This window comes from Eptesicus fuscus, chromosome 7 (genome assembly GCF_027574615.1).
Source record: "Eptesicus fuscus isolate TK198812 chromosome 7, DD_ASM_mEF_20220401, whole genome shotgun sequence".
Taxonomy (NCBI): Eukaryota; Metazoa; Chordata; class Mammalia; order Chiroptera; family Vespertilionidae; genus Eptesicus; species Eptesicus fuscus.
Window position 1 is genome coordinate 15,931,922 of NC_072479.1, and position 18,006 is coordinate 15,949,927.

The following is an 18,006-nucleotide window of genomic DNA, read 5'->3' on the forward strand; positions in this document are numbered from 1 at the left end:
GTGAAACTCTGTATTTTTCTATCCAGATTTCAGAGTGTTGGCTTGTTCTGAAAACTCAGGTTTTTGATGGGTTTATGAAATGTTGGTTGATTTTCAGTTTTTTAAGCTTTTTCTTTTAGGATAGGACTAATAATTTGCAAGCTCTTTGTTAGAATTGAATCTAAAAGTAACTCTCTTTATATATACATATATACAAGCATACCTTATTTTACTGCACTTCAGATATTGTGTTTTGTATAAATCGAAGGTTTGTGGCAGCCCTGAATTAAGCAAGTCTATCAGCACCATTTTCCCAATAGCATTTGTTCACTTTATATCTCTGTGTCACATTTTGGTAATTCTTTCATTTCAAACTTTTTCATTGTTATTATATTTGTTATGGTTATCTGTAATCATTGATCCTTGATGTTATTATTGTAAATGTTTTGGGGTGCCATGAGTCACACCAATATAACATGGCAAAATTTATCTGTAAATGGTGTGTGTGTTTTGATTTCTCCACCAACAGGGTCATTTTTCATCTCTCTCCCTCTCTTCAGGCTTCTCTATTCCCTGAGACACAATAATATTGTAATTAGTCCAATTGATAACCTTACAATGCCTCGAACTGTTCAAGTGAAGGGAAGAGTTGCATGTCTCTCACTTTAACCCAAAAGCTAGAAATGATTAAGCTTAGTGAGGAAGACATGTTGAAAAGTAAAATAGGCTGAAATCTAGGCCGCTTTCATTAAAAAAAAAAATTAACCAAGATGTGAATGTAAAGGAAAAGTTTTTGAAGGAAATTAAAAGTGCTACTACAATGAACGCAAGAATGATAAGAGGTGAAACAGCCTTATTGCTGATATGGAAAATGTTTTAGTGGTCTAGATAGAAGATAAAACTAGCCAAAACATTCCCTTAAGCCAAAGCAAGGACCTAACTTTCTTCAATTCGATGAAGGCTGAGAGAAGTGAGAAAGCTTCAGAAGAAAATTTTGAAGCTAGGAAAGGTTAATTCATGAGGTTTAAGGAACATTTCTTTCCTTTTTAAAATATATTTTATTGATTTTTTTATAGAGAGGAAGTGAGAGGGATAGAGAGCCAGAAACATCGATGAGAGAGAAACATCAATCAGCTGCCTCCTGCACACCCCCTACCGGGGATGTGCCTGCAACCAAGGTACATGCCCTTGACCGGAATCGAACCTGGGACTCTTGAGTCTGCAGGCCGACGCTCTATCCACTGAGCCAAACCGGCCAGGGCTAAGGAACATTTCTTGAACATAAAAGTATAAGGTAAAACAGCAAGTGCTGATATAAAAGATGCAGCGAGTTATCCAGAAGATTTAGCCAAGATAACTAATGAGGATGGTTACACTAAACAACAAATTTTCAATATAGAGGAAACAGCCTTATTTTGGAAGAAGATGCCATCTGGGACTTCCATAGATAGAGGGGAGAAGTCAATGCCTGGCTTCAAAGCTTCAAAGGACAGGCTAACTCTCTTGTTAGGGACTAATGCAGCTGGTGACTTTAAGTTAAAGCCAATACATATTTACCATTCTAAAAATCTGAGGGTCTTTAAGAATTATGCTAAATCTACTCTGCCTGTGCTGTATCAACAGGACAACAAAGCCTGGATGACAGCACATCTCTTTACAACACGGTTTACTAAATATTTTAAGCCCACTGTTGAGACCTGCTGCTCAGAAAAGTACTTTAGAAAGATCATACACCATGCTGATCAGGAGTGGTGAAAGTGGGCATCCTTGTCTTGCTCCTGTTCTTAGGGGAAATGAGTTTAGCTTTTGCCCATTGAGTATAAAGATTTCTTTCAAAATATTACTGCTCATTGACAATGTACTTGGTCACTCAAGAGTTCTTATGGAGATGTACAAGATTAATGTTTTTTCCAGGTTGCTTTTTAAAATTTTTTCATGAGAATTATTGTTTTAATTAAATCATTTAAAATGAAAAATACTGTGCTCTAAAGGGAAGTGAATCATTAATGTTTATCATTATGCCTTACAGCAGTTGAATACCAATCAGTTACATAATTCAGGCTTAATTTTCATTTTAGAATGGAAGCATCAATGGCTCCATGTGCCATGATAACAGATTCAGCATAGACTATTATATTCTGTATTCTGAGCATAGGACATAATAGCTCAAATAAAAATGCTTCTCAGCAGCCATGCTCAATGTGGCTCAGTTGGTTGTGTATTGTCCCTTGCACAGAAAGGTGGCTGGTTTGATTCCTGGTCAGGGCACAAGTTTGGGTTGTGAGCTCCATCCCCAGTAGGGGGCATGCAGGAGGCTGCTTATCGATGTTTTGCTCTCACATCAATGTTTCTCTCTCTCCCTCTCCCTCCCACTCTCTCTAAAAATTAATAAAAAGTCTTTAAAAGAATGTTTCTGGCCAACCTTAAAGCACTTTTTCCTCTCCTCCCCCCCTCCGCTGGGCATATTTATTTATTTTAAAAGTTTATAATAGCTAATACATATACTTTGTTTGAAAATATTTAAAGGTATAAAAGTTACTCAGTGAGAACTATCTCCCACCCCAATGATGCCTCGGGTGCAATCTCTAGTTTCTGGTGCCTCCTCCTAGAGATCTGTATATGCAAGGAGTAGTTCTCTCCTGTATACTCTGGTTTTATCCAATTGGAATTTTTTTATACTTAATACTAGAGGCCCGGTGCATGAAAGTCATGCACGGTGGGGAAGGGGTCCCTCAGCCCGGCCTGCACCCTCTCCAATCTGGGACCCCTCAGGGGATGTCTGACTGCCTCTCGCAATCTGGGACTGCTGGCTCCTAACCACTCACCTGCCAGCCTGCCTGATCACCCCTAACCCCTCTGCCTGTCTGCCTGATCACACCTAACTGCTCCTCTACCGGCCTGATTGCCCTGAACTGCTCCCCTGCTGGTCTGATTGCCCCTAACTGCCTCTGCCTCGCTCTGCACCTGGGACCCAGGATTCCCTCCTCTGGCTGGTCACAGGCACTCGGGACCCAGCTTCCCTCCCTCTGGCTGGCCGCAGGCATCCAGGACCCAGGCCGGCTTTGCCCGGGACAGCCGCAGCTGCAGGGGACTGTGGGTGGGCGGCTTGTCCATCTCTCAAGCTGCAGCCCCAGCTGCTGATGCCCAGGACCGTAGGGCAGGCAGCTTATCCCTCTCCCGGGCCACAGCCTGGCTGGTCCCCATTCCTCTCTTGCGAGCTCATTTGTGCCTGGCTGGTCCCCATTCCTCTCTCCCCAGTGTTGAGTGTCTGAGCTGTTACGGCATGAGGGAGTGATGACTATTTGCATATTAGCTCTTTATTATATAGAATGTTTTGGAGATTGTTTCAGATCAGTAATAATTACAGACTATACATACATTGTACTTACTATGTGCCAGGCACTGATCTAAATGTCTTCAGACCAGGTGTTTTTTTTTTTAATTGTTTAAAGTATTAAAAATAGTAATACATATGTCTCCTTTTTTCCCCCCATTGATCTTCCCCTGGGCTCCCCTACCCCACAGCACATACCCTCACCACCCCGCCCCCCCAGCATCTTGTGTCCATTGGTTATGCTTATATGCATGCATACAAGTCCTTCGGTTGATATCTTACCTGGCCCACCCTCAGGGTTTCTGCTGTAATTTGACAGTCTGTTCGATGCTTCTCTGCCTCTGTATCTATCTTTTTGTTCATCAGGCTATAATGTTCTTTATTATCCATAAATGAGTGAGATCATGTGGTATTTTTCTTTCACTGACTGGCTTATTTCACTTAGCATAATGCTTTTCAATTCTATCCATGCTGCTGCAAATGGTAAGAATTCTTTCTTTTTTTATAGCAGCACAAGAGGCCTGGTGCACGAATTTCGTGCATGGGGGTGTGTGTCCCTCAGCCCAGCCTGCACCCTCTCCAATCTGGGACCCCTTGAGGGATGTCCGACTGCCCGTTTAGGCCCGATCCTACTGGGATCGGGCCTAAACGGGCAGTCGGACATCCCTCTCACAAGCCAGGACTGCTGGCTCCCAACTGCTCACCTGCCTGCCTTCCTGATTGCCCCTAACCGCTTCTGCTTGCCAGCCTGATCACCCCCTAACCACTCCCCTGCCAGTCTGTTTGCCCCTAACTGCCCTCCCCTGCAGGCTTGGTCCCCCCCAACTGCCCTTCCCTGCAGGCCCGGTCGCCCCCAACTTCCCTCCTCTGCTGGCCTGATCACCCCTAACTGCCCTACCCTGCAGGCTTGGTCCCCCTCAACTGCCCTTCCCTACAGGCCCGGTCGCCTCCAACTTCCCTCCTCTGCTGGCTTGATCACCCCTAACTGCCCTCCCTTGCAGACTTGATCGCCCCCAACTGCCCTCCCTTGCAGGCCTGGTCCCTCCCAACTGCCCTCCCCTGTTGGCCATCTTGTGGTGGCCATCTTGTACCCACATGAGGGCAGCCATCTTTGACCACATGGGGCAGCCATCTTGTGTGTTGGAGTGATGGTCAATTTGCATATTATTCTTTGATTAGATAGGATTAGATAGGATAGAGGCCTGGTGCACGGGTGGGGGCCAGCTGGTTTGCCCTGAAGAGTGTCCCAGATCAGGGTGGGGGTTCCCTTGGGGCATGGAGCAGCCTGTGCCAGGGGCCTGTGGTGGTTTGCAGGCCAGCCACGCCCCCCAGTGACCCAAGCGGAGGCCCTGGTATCTGGGATTTATTTATCTTCTATAATTGAAACTTTGTAACCTTGAGTTGAAGCCTAGGCCGGCCAGGGTGTGCAGAAAGTTTGGCTTCCTCCATCGCCGGGGGAAACTCAAGCCTCCTGCTTTCTCCTAGCACAGCCATCTTGGTTGGGTTAATTTGCATACTCCCTCCTGATTGGATGGTGGGCGTGGCTTGTGGGTGTAGCAGAGTGATGGTTAATTTGCATATCACTCTTTTATTAGATAGGCTAGTATTCCATTGTGTAGATGTACCATAGTTTTCTAATCCACTCATCTACAGATGGGCACTTAGGCTGTTTTCAAATCTTAGCTATTGTAAATTGTGCTGCTATGAACATAGGGGTGCATATATCCTTTCTGACTGGTGTTTCTAGTTTCTTAGAATATATTCCTAGAAGTGGTATTACTGGGTCAAATGGCAGTTCATTTTTAAATTTTTGAAGAAACGCCATACTGTTTTCCACAATGCCTGCACCAGTCTGCATTCCCACCAACAGTGAAGGAGGGTTCCTTTTTCTCCACATCCTCTCCAGCACTTGTCATTTGTTGATTTTTAATGATAGCCATTCTGACAGGGGGGAGATGGTACTTCATTGTTGTTTTGATTTGCATCTCTCAGGTGATTAGTGACTTTGAGCATGTTTTCATATGTCTCTTGGCTTTCTGAATGTCCTCTTTTGAAAAGTGTCTATTTAGATCCTTTGCCCATTTTTTGATTGGATTGTTTATCTTCCTTTTGTTAAGTTTTATGAGTTCCCTGTAAATGTTGGAGATTAAACCCTTATCAGAGAGAACATTGGCAAATATGTTCTCCCATGCAGTGGGCTTTCTTGTTGTTTTGTTGATAATTTCTTTTGCTGTGCAGAAGCTTTTTATTTTGATGTGGTCCCATTTGTTTATTTTCTCTTTAGTCTCTCTTGCCCTAGGATCTGTGTCTGTAAAGATATAGCTATGACTTATGTCTGCAATTTTGCTGCCTATGAGTCTTGTAGGATTTTTATGGTTTCCCATCTTACATACAAGTCCTTTAGCCTTTTGAGTTTGTTTTTGTGTATGGTGTAAGTTGGTGATCTAGTTTCATTTTTTTTGCATGTATCTGACCAAATTTCCCATTTATTAAAGAGACTGTTTTGACTCCATTGTATGCTCTTGCCTCCTTTGTCCAATATTAATTGAGTATAATGGCTTGGGTCAATTTCTTGGTTCTCTATTCTGTTCCATTGGTCTATATGTCTGTCCTTGTGCCATTACCAGGCAGTTTTGAGAACCATGTCTTGGTAATATAGCTTGATGTCTGGTATTGTGATCTATCCAACTTTGTTCTTCTTTCTCAGGATAGCTGTGGCTATTTGGTGTCTTTTTTTATTCCAGATGAATTTTTGTAGAGTTTATTCTAGATCTTTGAAATATGAGGTTGGTATTTTAATATGTATTACATTGAATCTATAGATTGCTTTAGGTAATATGGACATTTTAATGATGTTGATTCTACCAATCCATGAACATGGTATGTTCTTCCATTTGTTTATGTCTTCCTCTATCTCTTTTTTCAATGTTCTGAAGTTTTCTGTATACAGATCTTTTACGTCCTTAGTTAACCCTACCAGACCTGTAAATGTTGGAGATTAAACCCTTATCAGAGAGAACATTGGCAAATATGTTCTCCCATGCAGTGGGCTTTCTTGTTGTTTTGTTGATCATTTCTTTTGCTGTGCAGAAGCTTTTTATTTTGATGTGGTCCCATTTGTTTATTTTCTCTTTAGTCTCTCTTGCCCTAGGATCTGTGTCTGTAAAGATATAGCTATGACTTATGTCTGCAATTTTGCTGCCTATGAGTCTTGTAGGATTAGGGTTAGGGTTAGGGTTAGGGTTAGGGTTAGGGTTACCTAACTGTCCCCTATACCTGGGCTCCTGAGCATTAAAGAGAAAAAATCAACATGATATAGAAAAATGTCAGTTACATGCAAACAAGTGGTTAGAATAAGATGGAACTTGGAGACACTGTAGAAAATAGGTCTACCTTTCATCTAGCGCCAATATTCCACCTCAGAGTCTGAATCAACCAAAGTATCGATCACCTGTTGGACTGTGATAAGCCTAGACCTACTTCGCTTTCCTGTTGAAGTACTTGGTTCATCAGCCACTCATTTCATTGTGAATTTTCAGAATTTTTTCACGTCAAACCACACAAAGTCAATTCAAACACATGGGGGCAGACATTTGCAATGGCTAACCATGAGGTTTGACCACGATTGGTTGGTTATTTTTAGTTTGTGACGCATTTTTTTCACATACTAGGCAAAGTACTGAAAATTAGGTACAACGGTATAGCGGCAGATTCGGAAATTACCGAAAAATTGGTACAGCAGTCTGGTAGGGTTAAGTTTATTCCTAGGTATCTTAGTTTTTTTGGTGCAATGGTAAATGGGATATTTTTTTCATTTCTCTTTCTGTGAGTTCATTATTGGTGTATAAAAAGGCCATAGATTTCTGGGTGTCAATTTTGTATCCTGCTACATTGCCAAATTCATTAATTAGGTCTAGTAGTTTTTTTATGGAATCTTTGGGGTTTTCTATGTATAGTATGTCATCTGTGAATAAGGACAGTTTTACGTCTTCTTTTCCAACTTGGATGCCTTTTATTTCTTCTTGTCTGATTGCTATGGCTAGTATTTCTAGTACTATGTCGAACAGGAGTGGTGAAAGTGAGCATCCTTGTCTTGTTCCTGTTCTTAGGGGAAATGAGTTTAGTTTTTGCCCATTGAGTATGATGTTGGCTGTAGGTTTGTCATATGGGGCTTTTATTATGTTGTGGTATGATCCCTCTATTCCCACTTTGCTAAGGGTTTTTATCAAGAAAGGGTGTTGGATTTTGTCAAATGCTTTTTTCTACATCGATTGATATGATTATGTGATTTTTGTCTCTTAGTTTGTTTATGTGATGTATCACATTTATTGATTTGTGGATATTGTACCATCCTTGCATCCCCAGAATAAATCCCACTTGGTCATGGTGTATCATCTTTCTAATGTATTGTTGAACCCGATTTGCTAGAATTTTGTTGAGGATTTTAGCATCTATGTTTATCAAGGATATTGGCCTGTAGTTCTCTTTTTTGTGTGTGGTGTCTTTATCTGGTTTTGGGATTAGGGTGTTGCTGGCTTCATAGAAAGAGTGTGGAATTGTGCCTTCCTCTTGAATTTTTTGGAATAGTCTAAGGAGGATAGGTTTTAGTTCTTCTTTGAATGCTTGGCAGAACTCCCCTGTAAAGCCATCTGGACCAGGGCTTTTGTTTGCTGGAAGATTTTTGATCGCTGTTTCAATTTCTTTGGTAGTTATCGGCCTATTCAGGTTTTTTTTATTCTTCTTGGTTGAGTTTTGGGAACTTGTATTTTTCTAAGAATCTGTCCATTTCATCTATGTTGTCCATTTTGTTGGAATAGAGTTGTTCATAGTACTTTTTCATAATCATTTGTATTTCTGTGGGGTCTGTTGTTATTTTGCCTCTTTCATTTCTGATTTTGTTTATTTGGGTCCTCTCTCTTTGCTTCTTGGTGAGCCTGGCTAGAGGTTCATCAATCTTGTTTATCCTTTCAAAGAACCAGCTCTTGGTTTTGTTGATCTTTTATATTGTTTTTTTGGTCTCTATGTTGTTTATCTCCACTCTGATCTTTATTATTTCCTTCCTTCAGCTTACGCTGGGATTTTCTAGTTGCTCTCTTTCTAACTCTTTGAATCGTAGGGTTAGATAATTTATTACCATTATTTCTTGTTTTTTGAGGTAGGCCTGTAGAGCTATGAACTTCCCTCTCAAGACTGCTTTCACTGTGTTGCATAGATTTTGGATTGTTGTGTTTTCATTGTCGTTTGTTGCCATGATGGTTTTTATTTCTTCTTTGATCTCTCTGGTAGTCCAGTCATTGTTTATTAGCATGCTATTTAGCCTCCAGGTGTTGGATTTTTTTTATTGTAGTTGATTTCTAGTTTTATGCCATTGTGATCTGAGAAGATGCTTGATATTATTTCTATCTTCTTGAATTTGAAGAAACTTTGCCTGTGTCCCAACATATGGTCTATCTTTGAAAATGAGCAATGTGCACTTGAGAAGAATGTATATTCTGTGGCTTTGAGGTGAAATGTTCTGAAGATGTCAATTAATTCCATCTGGTCTAGTGTGTCATTTAGGATTGATGTTTCTTGCTGATTTTTTGTTTAGAGGATTTGTTCAGTGGTGTTAGTGGGGTATTAAAATCCCCTACTATGACTGTATTCCTGTCAATCTCTCCCTTGATATCCTCCTGAAGTTTTTTTTATGTATTTGGGTGCTCCTGTATTGGGTGCATCTATGTTTACCAGAGTTATATCTTCTTGTTGGATTGCTCCCTTTAGTATTATGAAGTGGCCTTCCTTATCTCTTGTTATGGCCTTCACTCTGAGATCTAATTTGTCAGATATAAGTATTGCTACCCCAGCTTTTTTTTCATTTCCATTCACCTGAAATACCTTTTCCCATTCCTTCACCATCAGTCTGTGTGAATCTTTTTTTCTGAGGTGGGTTTCCTGTAGACAGCAGATATATTGGTCATGTTTTCTTATCCACTCAGCTACCCTATGTCTTTTGATTGGGGCATTTAATCCATTTATGTTTAAAGTTATTATTGATAGGTACTTGTTTGTCATCATTTTTATTTTTTATGCCTGTGTTCCTTCTTCACTTCCTATTTCTTCTTTTTACAGCATACCCTTTAGCATTTCTTGCATTGCTGGTTTGGTGGTAATAAACTCCCTTTGTCCTTTTTTGTCTGTGAAGCTCCAGATTTCACCCTCAATTTTGATTGATAGCCTTGCTGAGTACAGTATTCTTGGATTCAGACCTTCCTTTGCATGACTTTGTATATTTCATTCCATTCCCTTCTGGCCTGATGTGTTTCTGTTGAGAAATCAGTCGCTAGTCTGATGGGGGATCCTTTGTAGGTAACTTTCTGTCTCTCTCTGGATGCTTTTAAGATTCTTACTTTGTCATTGGTGTTTGCCAATTTAATTATAATGTGTCTTGGTGTCGGCCTTTGGAGTTCATTTTGTTTGGGACTCTGTGATCTTCTTGGACTTGTGTGAGTTTTTTCTTTCCTATATCAGGGAAGTTTTCTGTCATTATTTCTTCAAACAGGTTTTCTATTCCTTGCTCAGTTTCCTCCCCTTCTGGCACCCCTATTATGTGGATGTTGTTTCATTTCGTGTTGTCCCAAAGTTCCCTTAGGCTCTCCTCTTGTTTTTTAAGGTTTTTTTTTTCTTGATTCTGCTCTGCTTGGGTATTTTTTCTTACCTTTTCTTCTAGCTCACTATGCAGTCCTCTGCTTCTTCTAGTCTACTATTGATGCTTTCTATTGAGTTCTTTATTGTAGTGATGTCATTTTTCATTTCTTCTTGGTTCTTCTTCATTTCCTCTTGGTTCTTACACATATTGTTGAATTTGTCTTCCAACCTTTTCAGCGATCTTATGACCATTTCTCTGAATTCTTTCTCTGACATATTGCTTGCCTCCATTTTGTTTACTTTCTTTTCTGGTGATGCCTCCTTTTTTTTGTATGCGGGCTGTTTCTTTGTCTCCCCATGAACTTGACTCTCCAGGTGTCTGGTTATGTAGCTGTCTCTCTCCTGTGTTGACTTAAAGGCACAAAATACAACACAACAAGGCACAATGCACAAGGCACTGAACACAAATGTATTCACGATACTAATAACCCCAAATAAAGGTGACCACCAGAGAAAAGAGAATTGGGGGATTAAAAAAAAAAAGAGTGCACAAATGATATTGAGAAAAGAAAAAAAGTAAGAGAGAAAAGAAAGAGAATAAAAAAGAAGAAGGGAAAAAACTATTTATATGGAGAGAAAACTCCAGGAGAACAACAACTAATCAAAAAAAATGAAAACAACTAACACCCAGATATGAATGCAAACTACAAACAACATCTAATAACAAGTGAGGAGAGGAAAAACAGAAGCAAAAAAAGAGAGAAACAATCACACAAACAAACAACAACAACAAAAAACAATCAACAATCAAACTAACAATAACAATAGGACAGAGAGAAAGAAGGGCAAAATAAAACAAAAAACATAAATAAAAAAACAACAAAAACAGACAACAGAAAGGGAAGAGAGAACAAATATTTGGATAGTTAAGAAAGAGAAGAGAGAAGTGTGTATGGACTTGGAGCAGGGGATCAAAAATTAGATATATAAATAGGATGAATTTTTAACAGGGGGTAAAAAGAAGGAACAGGGAAAATCTAAAGCAGGAATAGGGTAAGAGAAACAGGAAAACAAAAGGGGAAAAGTGAGGAAGAGAGTGTTGGCATAAAGAGTGTTGTTTTCCTATTTTCATTTTTCCTTTAGCATCATAAAATGATGCTAAAGGAAAAATGAAAATAGAATGTAGAACACTAATCCCAAAATAAAATAAAATAAAATAAAGAGAAAATAAAATGAAACTTTTTTAAAAGATAAAATAGTAGTAGTAATAATACTGATTAAAAATAAAATAAAATAATTAAAAAGTTAAAATCAAGTGAGAAAAAAAAATTTAGTTTCTTAAGTAAAACATAAAAATAAAAATGTGCAGTAGTGAAGGTCATTCACTTCCTTTACAGTTCTGTTTAGCACGCCTGTTTCCTGTCAGGTAGTCAGGACAGTATTGAATTCCCCTGCGTTCCACAGCTCCTCTGTGTCCTACGCCACAATCTTGTTTTCAAGCACACAGTATTTCTTTGTTACTTGGCTTGCCTGTGGTTTTATTTACACAAGAGTCAGTTTGTGATTCAACCCCTGGGTGGCAGTGTTTCTGTATTGACATCCAGGGCTATAAGTCCTCTCTACCCAGTATTTAGAATTTGTTTTCCCTACTGCACTTAATACTGGTTTGGGTGTATGGACTGCCCCAGATCTGGTTTTCTGATCGTTTCTCCCTGCTCTGATCCCCAGGTTTCACAAAAAACAACTTTCCCCTGCAGTCTCTGAGAGTGTTTTTAATTGGGTGATCCTATGTACTGGGCTTAGTAATCAAAAGCAAGGATTTAAAGAGAAAAAAGAGCCAGAGTAAGTGCGTGAACTCGTGACTTTTTCTTCCCGGAACGGCTCGCGACTCTGCTCACATCTCTGTGCACATCTTTTTCCCCTGGCACAGCACAGCCAGTTTACTGGTAAAGCTTCAGGCTGCCTTTTTGTGCCCAGCCCAGCTATGGGTTGATTTCTAGAGTTCCCTTCTGTCAGCAGCCCTGTGGACCCCCCTTCCACATTCGCGGACTACACTGGCCCCAACGTCCATCAGCGGATTTTGTGGGACGCAGACTTCCTCTGAACCTCTAGATCCCACTCTGCGCATTTCTCCCTTCAGCCTGGATCACAGACCTCACCTTTCTCTGGACGAAATCTGACCTTTCTGTGAGAATGTGCAGAGCTCATCTGCGTCAGCGTATTCACGCTGCTTGAGACCCAGTGTTCGTGGGTTCACAGCTGGTCCCTGGGTGTTGTGGTTGTAGGGTCCCGTGAGGTATCCGATTATTCCTGATTGAAGGTAAGGCTAGGCTTCCAATCACAGCCACTCTCCCCTTCAAGATGGTGCGGTCTCTGCAGCAGAGCCGGTTGCTCCGGGAGAGATGTCAGCATCAGTGGAGACTGCCTGGTCAGGGGAGCCCGGTCCAGCAGTCCCCAACAGTCCCTTGGAATGTAGCTGTCCCTCACTCACAAATAGACACTCCCCGTGCATCCACACACTCTCCTTTCATTCTCTCACTCATACACTATCTTGCAGCCTGCCTTCTCGTCAGCAGCCATCTAAGACCAGTGCACTTTTTCCTTTTTATTATTGTTGACAATATTACAGATATTCCCCATTTTCCTCTCCTTTGCCTTCCTCCACCCAGCCCCTGCCCAACCCCAGGCTTTCACCACATTATTGTCTGTGTCCATGGGCTATGCATATATACATATATTAGAGGCCTGGTGCATGGATTCATGGTGGGGTCCCTCAGACTGGCCTGAGCCCTCTTGTATTCCGGGACCCCTTGGGGTATGTAGTAGTGCATGAAGTGGCAGGTGGCTGGGGAGGAGGCCAAGCCGGGCGCCGTGCTGTTCCCGCTCATCCTACCCCTGCTGCGTCTGCTGCCGCAGCTGCCACCACCACCGCCACTGCCGCCACCTGATAGCGCATTGCACAGCTGCAGAGGCACTCCTGCTGTGGGAGCTCACTGACCACCAGGGGGCAGCTCCTGCATTGAGCGTCTGCCCCCTGGTGGTCAGTGCGCATCATAGTGACTGGTCAAATGGTTGGTCGTTCGGTTGTTCAATTGCTTAGGCTTTTATATATATAGATGTTCTTTCGTTGATCTCATCCAGTCCCCCTGACCTTGGTCCCCTCTGACAACTGTCAGTCTGTTCATGCATCCATCCCTCTGGTCCTATATTGTTCATCAGTTTACTTTGTTCATTAGATTCCATACATAAGTGAGATCATGTGATATTTGTCTTTCTCTGGCTGACTTATTTCACTTAGCATAATAATCTTAATAATCTCCAAGTCCACTCATGCTGTTGCAAAGGTAAGAGTTCCTTCTTCTGAGAAACCAAGATGGCGGCATAAGGTATACACCTGTACGTGCTGCCTCTCACAACCACACCAAAACTACAACTAAATGACAAAATGACTATCATCCAGAACCACGGGAAAGCTGGCTGAGTAGAAGTTCTACAACTAGAAGGAAAGAAAAAAGTGAATTGAGACTGGGTGCAGAGATGCAGAGGTGCGGAAGAGTAGAGGTACGGAGGCACGAAAATTGGGCTGGCAACTGGGTGTGCTGTTTTATTCTATTGGAAGGGAGATACAAGCTCCCGACTGCTCTGAACTCCAGTTTCCAGCAAGACTCTGGGGACCCAGACTCCTACAAGGAGAAACTGGACTGTTTGGCATCGGGTCAGAAAGCGAGGGTGGCTTTCTCACAGAGGTGCTCGCAGGAATCATTGTTACTGCGCAGGGGTGCGGGACGTGAGGACTCGGGGACTTGGAGACACAGAGATGCAGAGACAGCTGACTGGCAGCCATCGCTGTTTGCTATAACCTAGTGATTCCCTGAGACTCCACCCCAAACCAATTTACAAATCCACCCAAACTATGCACAGTGGCTTTTGCATATGAATGGCCTGTCCTTTCACAGCCTAACCTAATAAACTGCAGCTGGGTCAGAGAGCTCTAAAACTTTCAAACCCCAAACAAAGAGAAGAAATCTGCAGATCTCGCTGTAGCTCCTGCTGGATGACCTCAGGCAGTAGCTGACTTTGCACCTCCTTGGAGATCCTCACATCCATAAGTGACACACTCAAGAGGCAGACTCAGTGAGCACCAAAGCCCCAGTGAAGCAAGTCCTGTTCCATAAGGGTGTCTCCAGCACAGAAGTTCTTCAATTATAGACATCGCGGATCCTCACAGCCAATTGGCCTGGAGGTCAATTCCTCCCAGTGATACCAACAGCAATCAAGGCTTAACTACAACAAGACTGTGCACACAGCCCACAAAGAGGGGGAGCAAGAGTGTCCATCTCAGGTGATTGAGGAGGCTGAGACACTGGGCCTTATAGGACACCTAGCACACAAAGCCACTCCATCAACACAGGGAAGCAGCCAAAATGTGGAGACAAAGAAACATGTCACAAATGAAAGAAATGGAGGAAATCAAACTACTGGATATAGAGTTCAAAACCACGGTTATAAGGTTACTCAAGAATCTTCTAGAAACCTCCAAGAAACTTAGTGAGACCTCTGAGGAACTTAGTGAGACCTTCAAGGATCTTAATGAGAATGCCAAAAAAAATGGAAAAGGACCAGTCAGAAATTAAGCATACACTGTCTGAAATAAAGAATAATATACAGAAATTCAACAGTAGACTAGAGGATCCCAAGAATCAAATCAAAGATTTGAAATACGAGGAAGCAAAAAACACCCAACCAGAAAAAACAAAAAGAAAAAAGAATCCAAAAATATGAAGATAGTGTAAGGAGCCTCTGGGACAACTTCAAGTGTACCAACATCTGAATTATGTGGGTGCCAGAAGAAGAGAGAGAGCAAGACACTGAAAACCTATTTGAAGAAATAATGACAGAAAACTTCCCCTACCTGGTGAAAGAAATAGACTTACAAGTCTAGGAAACACAGAGAACCCCAAACAAAAGGAATCCAAAGAGGACCACACCAAGACACATCATAATTAAAATGCCAAGAGCAAAAGACAAAGAGAGAACCTTGAAAGCAGCAAGAGAAAAACAGTTAGTTACCTACAAGGGAGAACCCATATGAATGTCAGCTGATTTCTCAACAGAAACTATGCAGGCCAGAAGGGAGTGGCAAGAAATATTCAAAGTGATGAACAGCAAGAACCTACAACCAAGATTACTCTACCCAGCCCTGGCTGGTTTGGCTCAGTGGATAGAGTGTCAGCCTGTGGACTGAAGGGTCCCGGGTTTGATTCTGGTCAAGGGCACATGCCCAGGTATCGGGCTTGATCCCCAGTATGGGGCTTGCAGGAGACAGCCATTCAATGATTCTCTCTTATCATTGAAGTTTCCATCTCTCTGTTCCTCTCCCTTCCTCTCTGAAATCAATAAAAATATATTTTAAAAAAAGATTACTCTACCCAGCAAAGCTATCATTTAGAATTGAAGGTCAGATAAAGAGCTTCACAGACAAGAAAAAGCTAAAGGAGTTCATCACCACCAAACCAGGATTATATGACATGCTGAAGGGTATTCTTTAAGAAGAGGAGGAAGAAGAAAAAGGTGAAGATAAAAATTATGAACAACAAATACATATCTATCAACAAGTGAATCTAAAAATCAAGTGAATAAAAAATCTGAAGAACAGAATAAACTGGTGAATATAATAGAATCAGGGGCATAGAAAGGGAGTGGACTGACAATTCTCGGGGGGAAGGGGGCGTGAGGGGTGCGAGAAGAGAGTGGACAAAAATCTTACACCTATGGATGAGGACAGTGGTGTGGGGTAAAGGCATGGGGTGGCGGGGGGACTGGGTGGAGGGGAGCTATGGGGGGAAAAAAGGAGGAACATCTGTAATAATCTGAACAATAAAGATTTATTTAAAAAAAGAGTTCCTTCCTTTTTTCTTTTAATAGTTGCATTGTATTTAATGTATTTAAGTGTAAATGTATCACAGCCTTTTAATCAATTTTTCTACGTGGGCTATTTCCAGATTTTTAGCTATTGTAAATAACACTTCTATGAATATAAGGATGCATATATCCTTTCTAGTTAGTGTATCAAGATTCTTAGGATAGCCCTAACTGGTTTGGCTCAGTGGATAGAGCATTGGCCTTTGGACTGAAAGGTCCCAGGTTCAATTCCAGTCAAGGGCATGTACCTTAGTTGCGGGCACATCCCCAGTAGGGAGTGTGCAGGAGGCAGCTGATCGATGTTTCTAACTCTCTATCCCTCTCCCTTCCTCTCTGTAAAAAATCAATAAAATATTTTTTTAAAAAAGATTCTTAGGATATATTCCCAGAAGTGGGATCCCTGGGTCAAATGGCAGTTCCATCTTTTAATTTTTGTGGAGACTTTATACTGTTTTCCACAGTGGCTGCTCCAGTATGCATTTCCACCAGCACTGAACTAGGGTTTCCTTTTCTCCACATCCTCACCAACCCTTACTTGTTGATTTACTTATGGTAGACATTCTGGAAGGTGTGAGGTGGTAGTAGTTGTAGTTTCAATTTAATCTTTCTGATGATTAGTGACGAAGAGCATTTTTTCATATGTCTGTTGGCCAATTGTATCTCCTCTTTGGAGAAGTGACCATTCAGGTCCTTTGGCCATTTTTTAATTGAATTGCTTGTCTTCCTGGTGTTGAGTTGCATAAGTTCTTTATATATTTTGGAAATTAATCCCTTATCAGATGTATCATTGGAGAATATGTTTTCCCATAGAGTGGGTTCCTTTTTCATTTTGTTAATGGTTGTTTTAGTTGTGCAGAAGCTTTTTAGTTTGATGTAGTCCCATTTGTTTATTTTTTCTTTGTATCTCTTGCACTAGGCAATGTATCTGTGAAAATTCTGCTACATGAGGTATCTGATATTTTGATGCCTACCTTTTCTTCTAGGATTTTAAAGTTTCACAACTTACATTTAAGTCTTTTATCCATTTTGAGTTTACTCTTTTTTTAATTTAATAAATCTTTATTGTTCAGATTATTACAATTGTTTCTACTTTTTTCCCCCCCATATCTCCCCACCACCCGGTTCCCACCCCCCTCTCTGCCCTTACCTCCCCCCCGCTGTCCTTATCCATAGGTGTATGATTTTTGTCTAGTCTCTTCGCGTACCCCCCACACAGACACCCCTTTTCCCCTGAGAATTATCAATCCACTCCCATTCTATGCCTCTGATTCTATTATGTTCACCAGTTTCTTCTGTTCCTCAGATTTTTAATTCACTTGACTTTTATTTTTTATTTATTTATTTTTTAATAAATATTTTTTATTGATTTTTTACAGAGAGGAAGGGAGAGGGATAGAGAGCTAGAAACATCGATGAGAGAGAAACATCGACCAGCTGCCACCTGCACAACCCCTACTGGGGATGTGCCCGCAACCAATGTACATGCCCTTGACCGGAATCGAACCTGGGACCCTTCAGTCCGCAGACCGACACTCTATTCACTGAGCCAAACTGGTTTTGGCAATTCACTTGACTTTTAGATTCACTTGTTGATAGATATGTATTTGTTGTTCATAATTTTTATTTTTACTTTTTTCTTCTTTTTCCTCTTTGTAAAGAATACCTTTCAGCATTTCATATAATACTGGTTTGGTGGTGATGAACTCCTTTAGCTTTTTCTTATCTGTGAAGCTCTTTATCTGAATGATAACTTTGCTGGGTAGAGTAGTCTTGGTTGTAGGTTCTTGCTATTCATCACTTTGAGTATTTCTTGCCATTCCCGTCTGGCCTGCATAGTTTCTGTTGAGAAATCAGCTGACAGTCTTATGGGTGCTCCCTTGTAGGTAACTAACTGTTTTTTTTCTTGCTGCTTGTAAGATTCTCTCTTTGTCTTTTGTCCTTGGCATTTTAATTATGATGTGTCTTGGTGTGGTCCTCTTTGGATTCCTTTTGTTTGGGGTTCTGTGTGCTTCCTGGACTTGTAAGTCTATTTCTTTCATCAGGTGGGGGAAGTTTTCTGTCATTATTTCTTCAAATAGGTTTTCAGCGTCTTGTTCTCTCTCTTCTTCTGGCACCCCCATAATTCTGATGTTGGTACGCTTGAA